This window comes from Rhinopithecus roxellana, chromosome 14, assembly GCF_007565055.1.
Source record: "Rhinopithecus roxellana isolate Shanxi Qingling chromosome 14, ASM756505v1, whole genome shotgun sequence".
Lineage (NCBI taxonomy): Eukaryota > Metazoa > Chordata > Mammalia > Primates > Cercopithecidae > Rhinopithecus > Rhinopithecus roxellana.
Genome location: NC_044562.1, coordinates 71,411,104 through 71,419,613, shown reverse-complemented (window position 1 = coordinate 71,419,613; position 8,510 = coordinate 71,411,104). Strand labels below are relative to the sequence as shown.

General features: G+C 38.2%; 1 non-coding gene across 1 annotated transcript; it reads left to right on the top strand.

Moving 5' to 3' along the window:
• The first annotated feature begins 3,955 nt into the window (after positions 1–3,955).
• LOC115893383 lies at positions 3,956–4,077 on the top strand. The gene has a single exon (XR_004053394.1). It is a non-coding gene; the product is annotated as a U6atac minor spliceosomal RNA (small nuclear RNA).
• The last annotated feature ends 4,433 nt before the right edge of the window (positions 4,078–8,510 follow it).

Here is an 8,510-nt window from a genome sequence, read left to right as displayed (position 1 = left end):
GAGGTGATGTGATGGATACCCTAAATACCTGACTTGATCATTCATTATATTATATAGATTGTACATGTAACAAAATATGAAATACCACACATACCCCATAGACATGTACAAATACTATATATCAATAAAAAAAATGTGGTTATTCAAAAGTAGGTCCAGCCTCAGGCATGGTTAATTGGACTCCAGCTCCTTTGGTCTGAGGTTCTCTTTATTCTCTTTATTCTTTGCTTTTCCACGTATCAGCCTCATTTTCAGGCTGACTCTTCTCATGGTCACAAGAAAGCTGCTGTAAACCCTGGGGCTGCAGCCTCCCCATTCACCTATGGGATAGAAACCACTGGTTCCCACAATCAGAGAACAAGTGTCCTGTGGTTTGCTCTGACTGGACTGGTGCAAACTGCAAACCGAGCACAGCGGCAGGTGGGATAAGACAATAAAGATTGCCTTAGACCAGCAGGGCCCTCCTCTGAAACTGACGATGGGGTCAGTCTCACCTAAACCCCATGACTGCTGTACAACAAAAGAAAATCTGAAATTAATAATAGGGTGGAGGGGGAATGGATCCTGGGAGAACAACCAACAAATGTCCACAGTCTTTTGGGCTCTGGGTAAGGCTTCCTGAGTGGGAAATCCCTGGGAAAGTAGAATGTTCCTTACCAATGGAGACAGAAGATTCCCATCAGCCTGGTCAGGTGTCAGGGGCTGGGTGTCAGACAATTTGATTAAAGAAAATAAATAAATGGGTATTTCTTGTGAAAAAAAATGTGTCTATTCTTACTGCTCCACTGATTGGCCCGTTCTCCAGTCCCTCTCCCTCTACTGGAGCCTCCCTGTTCCCTGAGATACAATAATATTCAAATTAGGCTAACTAATGACTTACAGTGGCCTCTAAGTGTTAAAGTGAAGGGAAGAGTCACATGTTCCTCCCTTTAAATCAAAAGCTAGAAATGATTAGTGAGGAAGCCATGTTGAAAGTTGAGACAGGCCAAAAGTTCTGCCTCTTGTGTCAAACATTTAGCCAAGCTGTGAATGCAAAGGAAAAGTTCTTGAAGGACATGAAAAATGCTACTCTAATGAACACATGAATGATAAGAAAATGAAACAGCCTTATTGCTGATAGAGGAAAGTTTGGGTGGTCTGGGTAGAAGATCAGTTCAGCCACAACATTCCCTTAAGCCAAAGCCTAATTCAGAACAAGGCCTTAACTCTCTTTAATTCTGTGAAGAGCGTGTGTAGTGCATGCTACAGAGAAATCTTTAATGAAAGAGTCAATGGATATGGCAAACCTCATTGCTGTCTTATTTTAAGAAATTGCCACAGCCACCCCGACCTTCAACATCCAGCACCCTGGTTAGTCAGCAGCCATCAACATCAAGGCAAGTCCTTTCAGTGGCAAAAAGATTACAACTCACTGAAGGCTCAGATGATTGTTAGCTTTTTTTTTAATTATTATTTTTTATTTTTTAGTAATAAAGTATTTTTAAATTAAGGTGTGTACATTGTGCTATTAGACATAATGCTATTGCATGCTTAGTAGACCACAGTAGAGTATAAACATAACTTTTATATGTTTGGGAAACCGAAAAATGTGTGCGATTTGTGTTATTGCAGTGGCCTAGTACCCAACCCACAATACTGCCTATGCATGTCTGCATTCCTCTCATCTGCTATCAGTGCACTTCTCACTCTAACCAGCACCTCTTTCCATTCTTCTTGAACCCTTGCATCATGAATGATGCTCTGGTTCTCTTAATTTTCTCTGGAAAAGAGATGCTTTCTCTGTAACTCTACTATGAATCAAATGGTGATAAGGAATAGGTAGGAGCTGCGGCTTTCATTTATTTCGCTGCTATTCCAACGTGCTTAAATTTTTAACCCTTCTGCCCACTCACTATTTGCTGGTTACAGAGGTTGCACATCTGTCCTGTGCAAACACATGAATACACGTCATATAGTCGCTCCCCAGCTCTGCATACTGACCTCAAAGAATTTCAGAGCTAGAAGGAAGCAATACAATTTTAAGCTCTGAATTTGCAGTTGAAAAATCAAGACCCAGAGAGACTGGATGTATTGCCCGACACCATATAGCTGCTTACTGCAGATCTAAGACTAGAACCCAGGTCATTTATTTCCTAGGATCCTGCTGCTTCCTCCAGAAAGGATGGTCCGAGACACCAACAGCAGCTGGATGTTCTCATCAGTCCTCCCGGTTCTGTTCTGCTCTGAAGTTGTCAGAGGCATGGAAACATTCTCTGATGAGCCACTGGTTCCCACAGTTGATAGTCTAATATTTAAGAAAAGCCACTATTATGAGGTCTTTCCTGTAACTTAGCATGGTTACTAAATAGACCTGTAGCACTAACATTTACATAGTAACCAGTGGCTTACAGAAGAAAGTATATGCAGACAAAAGTTACTTTGTTATGACACCAATTAATTCTTTCTGTTTCTCATTTTAGTTTTTAAAAATCTCAAAAAGCAAATGATTCTTGCTCATTTAGTTTCAGTTTTCTTGTCTATAAAATAAAGCAATATGAGATGGTCTCTAAGATCCTTTCAAAACCCCCAAAACGTGGATATCTGCATTTGGGTTTTCTGAAGAGCTAAGATTTGGGTACTTTGCCTTAATTTTGAATACTTCATAATGAAGCCTTTCTAAAGTATTCTCCCTCACCTGCTGTCATGCACAGTGTAGGCAGAACACTTTGAATCTTTTCTTGGTGGGCCAGGATCAGGTGTATGGGAACACCCATGGGGCTGAATTCTGCACCAGTGGCGATGTCCTCAGGGATTAAAACAACATTCAGACCACTGGCTTTTTGAGTTATTTTATCAGAAGTGATATAATTTCTGAAAAAGCAGAGTAACAACAAGAAGATAAGTGAAAAAGGCTCAAAGGCCGCTAATAGGTGGGAAAATTGGCCAGTGGCTAAAAGCCAAGTGCCTTCTTGCAACTAAACTGCCTTCATTATTTTTTCTGCCACTGAAGGAGGTAGAACAGAACATTTATACTTACCACCTGAGCAACTTTCTGACTGGAAGAAACATGAAGAGGCAGACACATGTGAGCTTTAAAGGGTAGGGAGCCGTCAGGAGGATGATGGTTGCTTCCAGGGTGAAGAGGCTCCTAGGGGTGAACGGCTTGTTGTCCAGTTATATTGTCAACCAGGGTTTGTGACAGCCTGGCTCACTCATGTAGAATGTTTATACATGATATAATTCACAGGATTCTAAGTTCCCAAATATCCTCTGCCATCAACAGTTGATTCTAATCTCTTGTTCTAGGAGCTGCAGGACCTCCTCCCAACACTCCTGATGTCACTTGTGTGAGGAAATGACTTGATATGCTCTCTCTTTAGCAGGGGGTTGGGAGGGGTGGACACTGAGGACCAGGACAGCAAAAGATTACCCTCTAGTCATATCTCAAATCTGTATCTGTCTGACACAGCCAATCCACTCGACCTAGTTATTTTCACAATTTCACATTAGCTCCAATTATAGAAGCTTGAAAACATTAAAGATACTCTTTACACTCTAAATAGAAAACAGATATATATATATATAGCATATTTATATGCAATATATACATATTTAATGGGGGTATCTGTATCTATCTATCTATCTATCTATCTATCTATCTATCTATCTATCTATCTATCACATACAAAGGTAGAAGCAGAGATGCAAATTCAAGAAGCCCAGAGACATTATTCTATGTCCTTTTTACTACTTTCCACAAGTAATGATCTACATCTCCATGAATTTTCCTTGTTTTGGGAGTCTGAACTGTGCTTTTAGAGACCCTCACTCTGAGGAGACTAACTTTAAGTTTTTATTTATATTCATTAACAAGAACATAAAAGCACCCGACCGAGGACGTCTGAAAACTAAAGTTGAATGCAATGCTCCACACCCAGCCCCTGCCTGCTTGGTTGCAATAGTCACTTGTGGTCTAGTTTACTTAATAGCTAGAGAGGTTAGCATCCCCTTTGACAAGGATGGAAGAGACCCTTAGGCCTGACAAATAAAATAAAAAAATAGCTGTAAAACCAGTAAAGATTGTACTAAATGCTGTCTCGTGAAAACAATAAAAATAAAAAAGGGATATAAAGAAAAGCCGGAGCATTCTAGCCAGTTGTCTAATTCTGGAAAATCATATAACTTCTCTGGGTCTTGTTTTCTGTGTCTTAAAAGGAGCTTGGAATTTTCTATGATTCTAAGCAGCTGGGCATTAAGCTTATCGACGACCACACTTGTGGCACAAATGTGTTTTTGGAATAGTAGTAGGTGCTGAATTTGTCCGAAATTGTTTGAATGAGGAATGGATGGATAGGGCGACTTCTGCCCATCAAGCCAGAAAAAGTGTGTTGACTTTTGTCACTTGAAGGCGCCTGATTAGTGTATCAGAGACTAAGCCTGCCCTCTAGCTTTGCCATGGAATCAATCTCACTCTGGGGCATGGTCCAGATCATACCATGGAAATAGTAAGGGAGCAGGACTACATTTTTGCCAAGGGGAACCCAGAGCAGTGTTGTGCTGCCTTCACTGGGAGGTGGAAAATTCCATTGCAATGAGCAAGACCATCTCTCAATGCACAGGATCCACTTTGAGTCGATTTCCAGGTACCCTCCTTTGTTTGATCAAGTTTGTTAAAGAGCCTCTTCCTTATGATTTGGCTTTCTGGCTAGATCCATCTACAGGGAGAGAAGAAGCTGGAGTATTTTTGTTTCTGTAACAGGTATACCTCACGGTAAATTTTTTAAAAGGTGAGTAGATTGTATTAGCATGGAGAGGTAATTTAAAGGGATAGAACATACTAGAAAAACATTGAAGGGTAGAGGAGGGGCAGAAAATTGGGCCAAAAGGGCATCACTTTGTAACCCTTAGAGAAATTTCACAGGGCATGGGAATACAAGTTGGAGGTTAATAGTGTGTCTGTGTTGCTGGCTTGTCCATACACACTTGGTGCAAATATCAACAGTGGATTTCCTTTATAATTAAGGTGGAATTTTGCAATTGACCTGTAATAAAGAATGTGAGTAGTTTATTAAAGATTGGTTTGTATAGTGAATAGTATTTATTGCAAATAAATAAAAAGCACAGTGGTCACACACAGAATGAGTAATAATCTGTTTAAAAATGGAGCTAGCATGAAATTGCTGAAGACATACCTTGATCGAGCATTATAAAATCTCTTCTTCATGGAAATATCTCTGCATTTATAGATTGACCTACTTCTACATACTTCTAGTTGGACTTGTACTAATGATGAAAGAACTTGAATGTTTCAAAAGTTGAACAGTTTTACAGTGACTTCTGACAAGATACAAAGCATTTAGTAGTTAAGGGGGGATATATACTTCTTAAAGGTCATTTTTAAGTGTATTAAAACTGTTAAATAAGTGTGTAGATTATATCTGTCTCTTAAACCCCAAACTAAAAATCTTCAGGAAGCATAAACACAAATTCCCTCAATCAAAAAAAGGCTGCTTAGCAGACTAAGAAGAATATAATTAAAGAAGCCCATTTTAGGCATATATGCAATTATTTTAAGATATGTTTATGATTTGCATTTAGTAGCAAGATTGGGTTATTAAGCATACAACATACCAACCTTAGTAATCACATTAACAGAAATAAAATGTCTACAAACTTTAGAAAGTTGATTAGTAATCTACATTTTGTACTAATTGTGGAGAGCACATTATAGGTTATAAATACATAAGATAAAAATCCCAGGTTTCTGAGTGCAAAAAAATAAACTTTCATATATTTTGACAAGCATTGCATGGTCTGAACTATTTATAATACTTTAGAGTGTACTAGCACTTTTTTGGTAATATAAAAAGTAATAGAATCTTAGTAATATGAGGTCCCACTAGAGATATTTGCTATTAAATTGTTGCTGAGTGTGCTGAGGTTTGGGGGAGAATTATCGAGTTTGCAGATTAGCAAAGCAGGTTCTGGCAATGTTTTAAAATTGAATCAGTGATGCTTTAAAATGGGGTATATTTTAAGGATTCACAATAAGAATTTAAAAATAGATGAAAAGATGGGCTTATTATCATCAAGCAGTGTATGTTAGTGTCTTTATGCAAACTAATTTCATGTTTGTCTATAGCTTTAAGTATATACAACAAGCAAAGGGTTAGGGGTGAGGCAGAGTTCAGGAAAGACTAATTGAAAATGAGAAGTGACATTAATTTTAAATAAGTGCTTTACCATTTTTTGCTTTCTTTTTATTTTTTAAAAAAATCTTTCCCTTTCGACCATTAGCAGAGCTGCAAGCACAGGATGGCCCCATTTTGTGAAATTAGGCTTTTGCCTGTGTTTCTTTCAGAATTTGATGTACTTTAAATGTGCCCCTGAGTGTTGCCGCTGAGAGTCCCTCTTCTCTCCTGGGTACTGTAATCTTGGTGGGGTCACTAAAAGGAGGGATATGTCACAGGTAACCTTCTGCCACTGGCTATGGGGAAGCTTTCTTTTGTGTTCTTTCAGATTTGAGTCAAGTTGCCAAACATGATAAAGCTGCTTGATGATGGCAGAATTGTTAAGTCTGCTCTCTTAACCGTGTCCACCAGTTTACCAATGAAAAGGTCAGTGGCATGGAAAGAGGAATTCTTTATAGCTGCCAAACAACTGGTTTAATTCACTTGTGTTCCACCCTAGAAGTACTAATGGTGAGGAGATAGCTACTGGAAGGTCAAGAAATAAATCCATAAATCCTAGTAGCTGGGTAGTCATAATTTTCAACAATCTTCTTCCATTTATTTTGAAGCAATTATTTAAATGTGAATTAGTTATTAAGTTACATATAAGGTAGGTAGTTAGCGTGTATGGTATAATTATTCAAAGGTAATTTGTAATTAATTATCATGAAATACCTTTACTAGAAAAGTAAGTCCTATATAAATTGAACTAATTTTTATGGTACTAGTAATATTACTATACCTATTAGAGGTGGGGCCTTTATTAACTATTAAAATTAATGTTACACTAATAACATTAACATTAATAACAGTTAATAACAATTTTTGTTACAGGATAATTTTAGATTTGCAAGGATTCTGAGAAGTTATCCAATTGAGCTTTTTACCTTCAGAGAGAATTAAGCTAAAGCTCCACTTCTTCCTTGAAAATGATTCCTTCTGCCCTAAACCTTGGAGAAGCTTTTCTTCCTTTGAATTCTGTGCTGTATCTGTGCTGGACATTTGGAATTTAGCACTGATGACTCCATATTGCAACTTTATGCATGTGTCCTATCTCCTGAACCAAAGTGTCAGACCCTTTCAAATTAAAGACTGGAATTGAACATTTTGGCCCACTTCCTGCATACCCTAAGGCAGTGGTCTATCATGGAAGAGGTTTAGCATGCACTGAGGAGACTGATCTAAATTTATCCTGGAAATCATGTTAGTCCTTAACAATCTTCTCTTGGTATTTGATCAACAACTCGAATTACAAAGTATCAGAGATGTTTGGGACATTGGGTATATTCTAATCTAACCCCTGTTTTACAGATCACAAAACTGAGTAAGGGCCAGAGAGCAAAATCAATTGCCTAAGACACATGGCTAGTTAGTCAACAAGAACCCTCTTTTTAGGATGCCATCTGATATTAATGCCAGTGTGTATGCCCTACATTAGGGTCTAACTTCACAGGTGGACTCTTCTCTCCTTAGGTTTGTTCATTTGAATGAATGAATGGTTCCTTATAAATGTCTGAGGTGCCAGACCAATGTTCTTTCTTTGTATATTCATAGATTAGCAGCAGCTTATAATGCTGAAGATATATTCTAATACTAGCCAGTGGCCCTGTAACCTAATTTACAACATCCAGGTATTCTATATTCCTTTGAACATGTGATTTTTTTTCCCCCTTTGAATTCTATGTTTTTTGGATTGCTCATGGTGGAAGGTTTGGGACATAAATCATCATCATTTGCTACTGATCCAATTTGGGAAAACTAGGTCAGTGAATTGTACATCTGTATTAGTTGGTGTGGAAGGACCATTTTAAGCATTCTCAGACATGTAGCTAAGCAAGTCTGGGGCTCTCTGACATTACATAATTTCTCTGCTAAACCAAAGATCTCATTGAGTCTGCTGTTCAGCCATGTCTTATGTTGGATTAGGGGTATATTTGTTCAAAGCTCAGTTTCATCATTTGTCCAGCTTCACAGTAGTTCCCCAGATAGAGAGGCTACCTTCCAGGCTTGGCTGGTTTTTCATACATTGCTGGGAGAGTTTTCAGTGAATGAATACAATGTAGAGTTTTCATTTGTCACAGATGTTATCTCATTTCTAATTTTTGTTCAAATTATTTTAAGGAAAAGCACCACCCAGTTTCTGTGACCAACTTTTAAAAAAAGATGAAAAGATTTTCTCAGCATGAACAATAGCAACAAGCATATGATGGTCTAAGCTTTTGAACTCTCAGACAGCTGGAGTGCCCGAATTGGAGTGATTTTCTTTAACAACTGGAGTGCACTGTGAGTGTGTGATCAGAG